Below are 13,031 nucleotides of genomic sequence, written 5' to 3' on the forward strand. Positions count from 1 at the left end.
CCAGGGGAATACTGGCACCTCTAGGTATATGTGAAATCAGAGGACAATAGTTAATTCTTAATGTTTATGAATCTTTGCAAAGTTTATTTTCCATACTGTTTCTTTCCATCTAAGCAAATCCTCAACAAGAAAACTGTTTGGGTTAAGATAAAGAGTGGACTCAGATAAAATGGTTGACAGCTCACTGGAGTCACCCCAACATTAGGTGTGAAGTTCAGAAGGTGAAGTGAAGGCAGGGGATTACAGTGGTTCTTGAACCAAAGCCAGCTGAGACTGAGACACACAAATATTTCAGCCAGGTCAAGCAAACAGCAAGGGAGTGATTTATCACACATTTCAGACAGTGCTATCTAAAAAACCTGAAAACAGAATCATTCTAGAGTTTACCTTCTAAGGTTTACTAAGTCATCAACACTGTTATGCAAAAGGAACAAGTGCAGAAGTAGATTGTCTCTGTCCTCTTCCCCCACATGATCTCATAGTTGTGAAGAGGAAGGAATACTCTGTCACCCAGAAGATCTTGTACTTCAGACTAATCTCTTCTAGTTGAGGGTCATTTCACCTCTCCTGGAATAAAAAGACATCCCAACAGTCATATTGTTCTGAGCATCCCAGACTCTGCTTTGTCTTCATCAGAGAACAAACTCAGCACAAATAACAAGACAGGTAGCTGGATCTCAATGCATTAAAAACTTTGGTGGAATTAAGTCAAGACTTTGTATGTGGATCAAATAAAAAGAAAAAAAACAAGAGAGTGTTGGTATAACAAGATGATGACAAATTTCACTGGAATTATTTAAAATTTGTGTTCTTGTAGCTCAGAGCAGAATTTGCCCCCAGAATCTTTAATCACAAGCAATATGACTTCATTCTTGTGCAGCTGCTTCAGCAGGTACTTACATACACAAAATAACAAATATCTTTAGCTCAATTATAGTGCTGGGTAGAATATTATCCTTTCCAGTTCTAAAAACTGTAGTAACCTGCACAGTTCAGATGTTTTCCTGAGGTTTTGTTTTTTGGTTAGCAATTGAAAGTTTCCACAAATGTATTTTAAGTTCATTTGTCCTTAGCACAGTCTGCTCATTCACTTCTTGACACCTGTTGCAACTCTGGATGAAAAGTGCCATGAAGCTAAATGATAAATTTTAGTTCTCTAAAATTCAGTTTTGATCATCTGACCCAAAAAGGACAGAATTAACATTCTGGTGGCAATACATGAGGGTGCTCAGCCTGCTCACCTCTTAATATTTCTGAACTATTGCTTTACAGTCTTCTCAGGTATACCTTGTTACATGTCCACTCTGGTGTTGATTCCCTTTTTCCCATCTCTCCCTTTAGGCATTCATCTCCAAACATGCCTGCCTGCCTACCTCCTTCTTCTGCCTCTTTGAATTTATAGCTGCAATTTTATAGTCTGAAGCAATAGGTAGTGAGATGAGCAATTCTAATGCCTTTGATGTCATGGAACAGCGAGCCCAGCTGCCCAGCGCAGTCTCTGCATTGCTGCATTCACCAACATGTTGTACAAGATTGCAGCTGCTTTTTCCATCTGTTTTTCTTCTGAGAATTAGCATCTTAATTCACAAACATGCAGGCAATTAATATGAGTAGAATGAAACATGTTTGTGAGAAACCAATGTTTTATCCCGCATGTGCTGGAAAAGATGTGTGACAGAAGACTCCCTGATGGTTCAAGTGTTCATTGTTAAACCTGATGCAGATGTGTCCAAACTCTTCAGACCTTAGGATACTGAGATACCCAAACTACCTGTGAGTAAGAAGCTGGGTAAGCTGAGCAAGCTCCAAGCTCCTAGACAGCACAAGCAATGTCAAACTTGACCAAACCCAAGGATGAGGGGTTGGGGTTGACCCAGTCCTAGTCCGGGAAGCGGAACAAAAGGTGTGGAGCTAGGTATCCTGGCAGGGCTTGGGCTCCTTGTTCATGCACCCACAGAGGGAGTGAGATGGTGATTGCTGCTGTTTGAACAGTTACCTTCTTCTGGGCAGTGCTGCCCTGCATGTCTGACTCCACTCTGTGATACCGGAACAGCCCTCAATTTCCAGGGCTCTGGCACGGGCAAAGTGGGCAGCAGAACCACAGCTGCATTGCTGTTCCAAACAGTCTGCTGCCAGAGGCAAGTGCCTGCTGTGTCTTTGCCTAGAGAAAGCCCATGAGGAAAATGTGACTCACACAGTAAATCCATGATACTGTGTGTGGCTTGAAGTTTTCTAGTGCCTGCGTCCGCACTCTTGGAGCTGTCTGAGGTATCATCATTGCACAGCATACGACACTGCTGTTGTAACAGCTATTTCTTGTTCAGTGGTGGCCAGTGCCTGTACTTCACTGGAACCCTGGAGCAGTGCATGCAGAGTCGATATATTTACAGCCCTTAGGAACTTACAGTTCCCTCAAGTGGAAAATTCATGTTATTCAATGTGGTTTACACAGTTTAAGTGCTAAAAGAAATAGAACCCTTCCTTCCCTTTGACAGCTATATCCACTCTTTACTGTTTTCTACATAGCCTTACCTATGTTTTTCTTTACAGAGCTATCCAGCACAAAAAGATAAAATACAGACCAGAAAAAAGGAGAACTCTTAGATCAGTTTTTGGTTTAAGAATAAAGAAGCTTGATCTGTGTTCTACGGGATAGGATTTGAGAAGGAACATTACACTGTATGCAGCCTAAGGGAGGGCGTTTGCACTTAGAAGGGGCAGGATGGGAAACGAGGCACGTGGGAAGGGTAATGGCAAACGAGAAATGGAATTAGCAGAGCCGAGGCAGTGCAGAGGAGTGACAGGTGATGAGTCACGCCAGCAGGAGATGGTTAGAGAGGAGCCTTACAGCCAGGACACAGGCTTTGAAAGCCACCAGGATGAGGGTTTGGGGTCAGTGATGGGTCTGAAAGTGTGTGTGGAGAAAGAGTAAGGGAGAAGTGGGATATATGCGCTTCGCTTCTGAGAGGATACATTGTTCAATAGGCTTAGCAGAACACAGGTAACTCCAGCATATATTCAACCACATGATCTGAAATATAACTGTATGCTAAAAAATAGTGTTCCCTGCTCTATAATCTGCAGTGTATAAAACTCTAGTAATATATATATATATATGACTCTACTATCAAAGTAAAGATTTAGGAAATGATTGATAAGTCTAGGCAGTGGATCTCCTGCTCTCCCCCACCAGTTGGGATCACTTCAGTAGCAGCAATGGTATTTTAATTCATCCTGACAATGAAGGTGGGCTGGAGACAGCAAGCAGGCTGCACACCAGAGAGGCAAGAGTACAGATCCACCTTGTCCTGCCACATCTTCCCTGACAGCAGCAACTGTGAGCAGAAGCATGAGAAACTGGAGGTTTCAACACCTGGACAAGACACAGCGAGATCCAGCAGAACCTGGGGATGAGAACCCTTGGGTATGGCATTTGCAGTGTGATGTCTTAAGTGTGTAAATTAAAAATTATCAGAATTATGGATATAATATGTTGAGTCATGCCAAGTTAGAATGTGTGATTGGCATTTTATTAATGTTTACAGTGATTTATAAATAACAGCATTTCTTCTGCCACTCATCTGTCAAGAAGTCTCCTGTAGTACAGTCTCACGAAGAAGTAGGGAGACTATAGTATTTTCAGATTTTTGAGGGGCAAAATGGGAAACAGAGGTATTCAGGGTGCTACATTGTATCTCCCTGCTCCACCATAACCGACACACAGACATGCCTCAATAAATTTGTGCTGTGTAGCTGTAATTCCATTGTGGCTTTTTGATGTCCACTCAAACAATATTAGCTTTTCTGTCATGTTTTACAATGTAAAAAATTTTGGTGAAAATGTCAGCAGGATGGTATCTTTAATCATATTTATTGATTGACCTAAGAAGCTCAGTGCAATTTCACTGGAACCCCTCAATGCAACCAGGGTCAGGCACAGCCTGTACCTACTCCTAGTATTGCCTACAGCCCCAGTTTCATGAGTGCCTTTCATTTCTAGTGTCCTTGAAGCCACTTGACTTCCCTGATGTTTCTCTTTCATCCCCTCCTTATTACAGCTAATACAATATGCTATGTAGCTAGAAATGGTTCCTCATAGGTAATATGAGGGTTTAATAGGTAGTATCTCAAGCAGGAAATGCATCTGTTCACCAGTGTCTGCAGTTTGCTGTTCTCTGGCCAGTCCCATGAACTGACAGCGATACTCGAAAACCCTGTGCAGGTATTGCTAATCCTATTTACAAATCGGGTTTGTTGTTGTTGTTCTCACCGCAGTTAAAAGCTAAATGTGGACCCTGTGAGCCCAGCTCATGAAATCGCCAGGAACATTTTCAGGGCAGCAAACTGAAGACGCTGCCTCAGCAGCTGGTGGAGCCCAGCGGCTGGCTGTTACGGCCCCAGATGGCGGACAAAGGGGGTTTCTGAAGGACACCTCACGCAGGCGGCAGCCCTGTTGTGGGTCCAGGCGGAGAAGCCAAAGGCCACCCGTGGCCTCTGCACAGCTTGGCCCCCAGATCCCTCTGCTGTCGTCGAGCTGCCCCAGGAGGACATCTTCCCAGTCTCACCCCACAACTAGAGCTTGTTGCCTGCGTTCAGCAGCTGGGTCAGCATCACCCGGAGCGGTGCAAGATGGATGTGAAGATGTCTCGCGCCCCACTTGGCCACCGTGGCCACCCTCGGGGGCGCAGAGGCTGGTGCTCGGGGCCACGGATGAAGGTCTGGCCGCGGAGGCACCGAGGTCACACAGAGAAGCCTCACCGACCCCACAGAGCCCCAGGCCCACGCTCCGCCGCCGGGCTCGCGCTGGGCTCCGAGCAGCGCCGGGCAGGACGGGGACAGGGGCTCCCCCTCAGCGGGGAGCAGCGGGGCGGGGAAATGGCGGCGCCTGAGGCGGCTGCACTCCGGCGGGACGCTGCGCTGGGGGGGAGTGTGTTCGGCAGCGGTGCGGGTGCGCGTGAGCCGCGGCTGTGTGAAGGGTGCGCTCCGTGGGCAGTGTCTGTGCCGTGGGGCGAGCTCTGTGAAGGGGGAGACCGTGCGCTGGGCAGGGGGGAGCTCCGCGCCCGGGGTGAGCTGGGGGAAACCCGCGTACGGTGGGGCTCCCGCGGCGCCCGTGCCCGTCCGTGTGTCACCGCGTGTGCGTGTGTCTGTGCGAGCGCGGGGGGCGCGGGGGGGGCGCAGGGGCGGGCCAGCGGCAGCGGCGCAGCTGGCCCCGGGCCAGCCCGGCGCACTAATACAGCCTGGCGGCTCCCGCCTGACTGACGCCGGCCGGGGCTGCTGCTGCCGCTGCCGCTGCCGCTGAGCCCTGGCCCAGCCGCCGCCGCGCAGCTGCAGCCCCGCTCCCGCCCGCGGCACGCCGATACCCCATCCCGCTCCCGGTGGTGGCAGGTAAGAGCCGGGGCTCCCGGCCGCGTCCCGACGGAGGGAGGGGAGCCGGGGGCACTGGGACAGTCCCCCCGCCGCCGCCCCGAACTTCGCGCGGGGCTGCTGCGCATCCTTCCCGATGCGGGGCGGCGCGGGGTCCCGGGGCGGCGGCGGCCCGCATCATTCCCGCCGTGTGCCCGGTGTCCCCGCGGCGTCCCCGCGGCTGGCGGCTCCCCTGCGCCCGGGAGGTCGGTGTGCGGGCGGGGGCTGGGGCTGGGGCAGTGGCGAGATGAGACAAGCCGACGCCAGGACTGCGAGCGAAAGGAGGAGCGCGGGGGAAAAAACGTTTTTATGGATGGCTGAACACTGACAAGTCTTCCCGCTGTCCGGGTTTCTTTCCTTCTAGTTGAAGTAGGAGGGAAAAATAAAGCCCAAACCAGCAAACCCAACAAAAACCCACATGACACGTTTGGAAATACTTTTCCTTCCAGAGGTTATTTTGTGTTCAAGAAATCCCGCTCCTGGAAATGCTCCCAAGCAAAACGGAACAGAATTGCTGGGATTTGGGTTTCTATTCCAGATACAAACCAGGACTCTTTTATTCTTCGCTCCGAAGTTTAAACGTTACTTGTTAGCAAGTATCCAAAATTTCCAAAACCAATAGCCCTCGATATGGCAAATTACGAATTATTGTCATTTTATCTTCATGCCCGGGTGGCTCCAAGTGGAGGGAATACAAAGTTCGGATCATTTCTAACAATTCGGATATTGTGCAGTAAGTTTGTGTTTTCCTGCTTTGCTTTTATGGGTAAATTTATTTGATGCTAACCAGGTCCACTTTAAAGAGGCATTGGTGGGAATAAAAATAAATGACACCCACATGGATGTGTGCACACACGCGCGCGTGTGGCTGTTAATTATTTGCATTTTATAAATTAGTGCAAAGAATTTTCAGCCCAGTGTGGTCAACTTTTCAGTGAATGAGCTTTCCCTTGGCAGAAGTGGGAAATGATGTGCTCTGCTCAGGAATGCATTCGAGTTTATGGTGGTTTGGGAAGGACACTGCAGATAACACAACTTTCACTACTTTGTATCTCCAGTGTGTGGAAGTGTGCATCTTTATACATGCATGAATTTGTGCAGTGGGAGTTATCTTCTCATCTTCAGGAGTGTAAGCTGAAGAAAGCGCTGCAAAATTTTTCCCCTCAGCAATGCTAGGACAAATGTCATCGCTCAGACAAACCTCATCCCTTTTAATCCAGCTAGACAACTCCCTTCTTTCAGATTTGATAAGTACCAGTGTCTGGCTTGTTCATGTTTGCTTCCTGTTAGATTTTAAAGCAGAGGCTGGGAATATCTGTGGTTTGTTTGTTGATTTTTAGTTGTTTTTAATATCGAGTTAATTTGACATAGTAGCCAAAACAAATGTGCCGAAAAATCTATTTAAAGTGAATTGCATCAAGAAGGATATCTTGTGTTGCATTTACTGAGTTTGGCCGTAGTTCCCATTCCTGTCTGCCCTTTGGGATGGAGCTGAAAACATTTTCGTCTTCACTTTGTTAACTTGCACATAAACTCATAAAGAGTAATTCCACAAAAATGACTGGAATAAGGGTCAAGTGTATTTTATCAAAATGCTTATGATAATCAGGATTTGTAAACTGATATGATTTGGAGATAAAAGCTTTTATCTACATGCAGCAACTGAAACGAATACTCACAAAGCTGTCAACTGTGCAACTTTGTGAAGAAGTTGAGTATTAATATTTTATCAACACACTTGCCCAAGGCTAAGAGGCACACACACACGTGCCAAATATCTGCAGAAGGTGGGGACGCATGCAGAGAAACTGGGTAGCTCCTGGGGTTTGGAAGGTGCTCTCACACAAACTGGTGGTAGTTCCTCCCTTCTCCCTCCCCCTCTGCTGCCTTCAGTAGGCACAAGACAAGGCCTAACCCACTAAAACAGGAATGTAGAAGTGTCAATATAATGTATCACATAACATCTGGACAGTTAATTCTCCTTTCTCTCCTTTTATTCTTTTACAGACTTTCTGCATCTCGCATTTGAATCCTTAGCTATCTGCTGTTATCAGCCCGTGAGATAGTGTGTCATGTAATCCTGAATGCTAAAGTGCTGTAATTTTGATGGCCAGGCTAATCTGTCTCTATAAAGTTTTATTTTTCCATTGTTAAATTCAAAGGACAATGACTACTAATTATGAGTGACCTCTAACCAAAACACTAGCTCGAGTTTATCACTGGTGCTGATACTGTCTCACAGTAATTCCAGCATCAGCAGTTGTTTCAAAGAAACTTAACAGAATAAGGGGAGCCAGAAGGGAAATGCTCTGGGTAATTTGCTGCAAAAAATATAGTGAAAGTGTACAGAGATTCCATTTGCTGTGCACTATACGCCTTACAAATAATAATTACAGGGATGGGGAAGAAAGACAAAAAAACCCAATCATAAATATTTTAACTGAAAACAGCACAGCACAAACATACATAGGAAAGATTGTTCTGGTAGACTGCCTGGTTTCCTGCTGCAGGCAGGTATAAAGAATCATTAGTGTTACTGTACATTAACAGCAAAAGATAGTAATAGCAATGACAATTTGAGAGAGTCATTGCTGTCCTATTACTGTCTTTGGGAACATTTGTTTTAAGGAAGCATTAGACTCTGAATACACTATAATAAAATGAATTTTTCAGAAATATCCCAAATTATTTCCCATCTTAGGTTTTGTCTGTAATGTTTGAGTGGTTAATGCTGTGGGAATTTTACAGACGAGGAGGTGAATTAAAGAGTCTAGAGCCCTGTGTATTTATTATACCAGCTGAAAACCTTGCTGTGCTTTTGCAGATGAGTGGATTTAACAGACTGAGGGATCAAAGCCCAGACTGAGATTCTGACTAATACATGTATGTGTTTAAATTGAAGCAGGTGAAATATCATGTGCCCAAATTTTGTGTGATTTTTAGACAGATCATTCTACAGGACCATTTGCAGGTTTCTGTAAGAACTATTGCAACATCTTAGATGTAAGGCTGAACAGTTTGCTCTGAGATTCAGCTGCTCTGGACAAGGGCATAGCAAGGACATGGTGGAGGTGGACACAGAGTGGAGTTAATTTCTCAGTTTACACAGTCACCTCTACATAAAAACACAAAACAAAAGAAGAAAATCTGATAATCAATTTCAGTTTTTCTAAGACAGCATTAAGATCAAGGTGTGTCTCTGAATGGGAGGAGAAATGCTTTCTCTTTCCCACATCCTTTGCTCTAGAACTTGTTTCCTTCCCACTCTTCTTCCTTGTCAGTAGCATCACCATCCTTCCCTCTGCCAAACTTAGCATCATCTTTACCTCTTCTCTTTCCTCATAGGTCTTGGTACTCCCAGATATCTCTTGACACTTTTTCTTCATGTTAGTTCTTACATTCTTCCTTCCTTTTGTTTGCAGCTGCCAAAGCATTAGTCCACACTGTGGCAACCTTCCAGCTTGATACTGCAACCTCCCGTTTCCCAACAAGCTCTTTTCTCCCACCTACGTTCTGCTCCCAGTCAGCATGACCCCTGCCAAAATCCTGCGTCTCTTGCTTTTCTTTCTGAAATGCCTCCATGCAGACTCCCATTCTGGAGTCTCTCTGTATGCCTGGTCTTTGTTTAGGCTTTGAAAATGTTCCACACTTCCAGAGTTCCCCAGAACTGCTGGCCTCAAACTCGCCATCCACTGGAAGGGAGAAATGAGGAGGAAAGGAAATTAATGGACTCATGGATCATTAACAGTTTGTTCTGCTTCAGGCTTCCTTTCACCCTCATTACATGGCTGCAGTAGAAGTCAGATTGGCCATTTCTTGATCACGGTTATTCTGTGTGTTTGGTCTGGTGGTGCCCTTGGTCATGTTGGTCATGCAGCTGTGCTGTGGGGAACTGGTGGTGGTACCCTCCCCAGAAAGCTGTATCTGCTAATAACAAAGCTCTGCGTGATGAAGAATCCTTTATAATGTAAATAACCCTGCTGCTGAGGTCAATACATTTCGACAATACTTTATTTGTAATTTTTTTGTGTGTGTTTTTGTGCCGTATCTTTCCTTGACAAAAAAATCCTTTTTTTTTTTTTTTCTTTGTTTCTTTTCTGAAGCATTCCTGTGCATAGCTCCTCATCAGGAGAGCTCATAATGCTTTACAGAACTGTCCCGGTCAGGGTACCTGTATGCAGATGCAGAAATCGAGGCACCTGAGGGAAAACCATTTATCCAGAGGCCTGTAGCAGGATGCGATCCCACAGAATTGACTGGAGGCACAAGCAGTTCATGTGACTTTTCATACTCCCTTATGGTTACTTGCTGGGCTATCCAAACCCTCTTGTCTCTGTCAAATTACTCTGACCCAGCTGCCAATGTGCAGTTTCTTACCCTGCAGCACATATGAGGTAGCTAATTTATCTCTCTCTCATCAACAGATCTTTAATTACTTCTCACAGAGCGTGAGGCCTTCAGAGGGACATCTAGAACAGAAAAATACAAATTCATTCCTGAGTGAGGCAGCAGCCTGCGGCTCCCATGCCTTGCCTGCTGCATGTCCTAAAGGGCTTGGTGCTGGAACCAAGGCTTCCTGGTGGTAACCTGCATGGGATAGGCTCTGTGGGGGCAGAGCTGAGAGCTAGCAGGAGAGAAGAAGGAGAGAAACAGCTCTGAAGAGATGGGGTATTTCTTGGACTCCTGGGGTTGGTTTGCAGAAGAGAGATGTTTCTTTTAAAGACTCAGAGATCTATTTCTGCGTTTTGCTCAGTGTTTTCTGAATCTAGTTGTTAGCATGGCATGTCATCTTACATGCTAAAGAGAATCCAGCCCTCATTTTATACTCCAGGCTCAAATGTAGCCATATGAAGTCTGTTTAATCTCATAAGCAAGTGTTCTGGTTTACAGAGAAGCTGAGCACCCACATCTTCAGCTGAAGTTGCTGGGAATGGCCAGCTGTCTCCTGTTTTTCCCCCACAGGAGGGAACTAGATAGACAAGCTCTTGCTCCTTTTGTTCTTAGCCCTGTTGTTGTGAAATAACTTCCATACAGAGTCCAAACATATCCAGAAATTTTTTGTGGAAAATGCCTCAGTGCTGTTGCATGTCAGCATTGGCCCCTTGTTCAAGGCAATCCCTGCCACTGAATCAGATCTTTAGATGGATAAAACACGCTAATATTAGTGCTTACCTGTCCTCCACACTCTTATTTCTTGCAGTTCTCCAAGACAAAGGCCCTGGGGATGTTCCACCCTTCTCCCCCCTGCATGGTTTCACAAACCACTGAGGGTTCAATTAGCGCAGATTACTGTGGATGATCATGTGGGAGAAGCTATATGTCACTGCATTAGCAATTTCCCACAGTGATGCACAATGAAAGCCTTTTAGGAAAAATAAATTTGAATGTGATATGGTTTGAACACAATGAAATGCTAATGTGATTCTATGGAAAACTGCTAACGTGCTGTATATGGAAAGCCTGTTGTATGTGAAATGTATCCGCCTGTATGTCCTTGCCCAGGCTTTCTCACATGGGAGCAAGGAGAAGTGGTCAGCGGTAGCGCTTCTCCCTTTCCAGGCCTGCTGTCAGCCAGAGAGGAAGCACTTCCGGAAGTTCTTCCTTTTGAGTGTTTTATTGATGGTCTAGATATATGATTTATTGATCTATATTTTACTTGCCGAGCTTTGTGATGTTAAATCTTCAGCAAAGGATGCTTGCTTGTTAACACCATAACTGAGTAAGGAACCCTTCAGGCATGTCACCCCCTCTCTATGGCATTCTGGGTGTGAGGCAGCAAGCCTCTGTGCCAGGCTACAGTCAGGAGGGGAAGGGCTGGGGGCTGTCAAGGAGGGGTGCTTAGAGGCGGCCGACTCCCCAGCAGACTCCTGGTGTCACAGGTTGTCTCTGACTTTGTGGCATTAGATACCTGGCACAACTACACAGCAGATCTCAAAAGCATGGGATGCAGTCCTTGCATGGGGAGAACCAGGCACCAGTTGGTATTGCTGGGATCAGACCTTGCAGATCTGCCAGCAGGAGCCAGCCTCCTGTCAGTTCTTTGTATTCCCCCTGAAAATAAAGATATTTGGCACCTTGCTGAACCTCACCAAGCTGGCCCTCAGGCCTCCTGTTATGTAAGTGGGTTGTGCTACCATACAAAATGAGAACATTTGCTTTATCCTTTTTCCCTGTGTGCACTGTAAATGTACAACCAAACCTCCAAAAGTGCATTCCTTTCTAACAACTTAAGACACTAAACTTTCAGGACAGGTTCCCATCAGACTGAAGCACCACGTCCTTGGTGAAGTAATTGTTCTGTAGATGTATCCTTATTCACAGCATTCTTAATGTCTAACTCTAAGCAAATCCTTTTCCTAAAATGGGTTTTTGGGAATGGTTCCAAGAATGCCAGTGATTGATAACGAGGATTACAGAATCTGATTAGTGTGGATATAAACTTTAGGCCAGCAATGGAGCTGAAATTCTTTTCTAGTCCCCTTCTTCCTTTGTGAAGTGTTTGTTCTGGAGGCACTTGGCTGCATGCTTTGTATTAGAGAAGAGTCAGCGTTTATTTTAAAAGCAGGAATTCTATTTTTGCGTATTTCCAACTGTTCCATTTTTAGAAACACCGATGGGCTTTGCTACAGTTTCTCTGGGAATGGTGGGTATGTGAGGAATGCAGGACTGACTGTCTATAAAGTGGGGATAACCACAGCCATGAGAAGACATTTTTGCCCCACAGGGCAGATTGATGCACCTCCCCATAATATTCTACTGCCTCCTGCCTTCTCCCCCAAATACATCTTCAGTTCTCCCCCATGGCATATGCACTCCTTAGCCTCTGGTTCTGTGGGAGGAAGGCAGCTGAGAAAGGGGCTCTAGGTCAGAGCCTAAGCAAGGCAGCCACAGGAAAGGATGAGGCAGGGACTGGGTGAATGGGTCCTTCTCCTGCCTGCAGGGAGCAGGGCGTGGGGCAGAGAAGAGGATGTATCCCTGTGGGATGGTATCTGAGAAGCTTCAGTGTGGCCCAGCCAGTGAATACAGCGCGGTTCACTCCATATAAACATCGCAGTTGCTGGTTTCCTTTAAAAATTAAAACCAAGGAAGGAAGTGCAGTCAAAGAGAGATCACAGTGATAAATTGGTCCGGTTTCATATTTTTGCAGAGACTTTGGTTGTGGTAATTTTGTGGGGTGCCTTCAAATATTGTGGGAAATTTTCAAATGCAGAAATCAGTGAGAACATCCAGCCCTCTGGTCTGGGTTTACCTTGAGCAGCAGGATGCAAGTAGGCCAGGGCCAGAGCCAGTGTAGTCATCCTAGCCTAGTGCTGCACCTGAAGACAGGGCTCTTTTGCTTGGTCATAATAGGGGACATAAGAGTCAGAAGGGCACATCTCAAAGGGTTTTCTTCCTCTCCAAGGCCAGCGCTGTTATTCTTGAAAGTAAACTGAAGAAATTTCTTGAAGAAGGCTGTGTAATCTGCACTCACAGACCTCCAGCAGTAGTAGCTATCCCAATGTATAACTATCCTATTCTTACGTTCTCCCTATTCAAGTGCACATGAGACACGGATTGCCCCTATCTTGCCTGCAGCAGCCTTTTTCACACTGACATGCTGTTACCATGTCCATGCCCCTCTGTTCTTC

General features: G+C 46.1%; 1 protein-coding gene across 1 annotated transcript in view; it reads left to right on the forward strand.

Annotated features, from left to right (window-relative positions):
* Window positions 1–5,279: 5,279 nt before the first annotated feature.
* Window positions 5,280–13,031, forward strand: part of SMAD9 (SMAD family member 9) — a 35,480-nt gene continuing 27,728 nt past the window's right edge. Inside the window, exon 1 of the mRNA XM_065678381.1 lies at window positions 5,280–5,385. The gene's annotated coding sequence lies outside the window, so the exon portion shown is untranslated. The remainder of the gene's footprint in view (window positions 5,386–13,031) is intronic.

The sequence above is a fragment of the Lathamus discolor genome, chromosome 4 (genome assembly GCF_037157495.1).
Source record: "Lathamus discolor isolate bLatDis1 chromosome 4, bLatDis1.hap1, whole genome shotgun sequence".
In the NCBI taxonomy this organism is placed as follows: domain Eukaryota; kingdom Metazoa; phylum Chordata; class Aves; order Psittaciformes; family Psittacidae; genus Lathamus; species Lathamus discolor.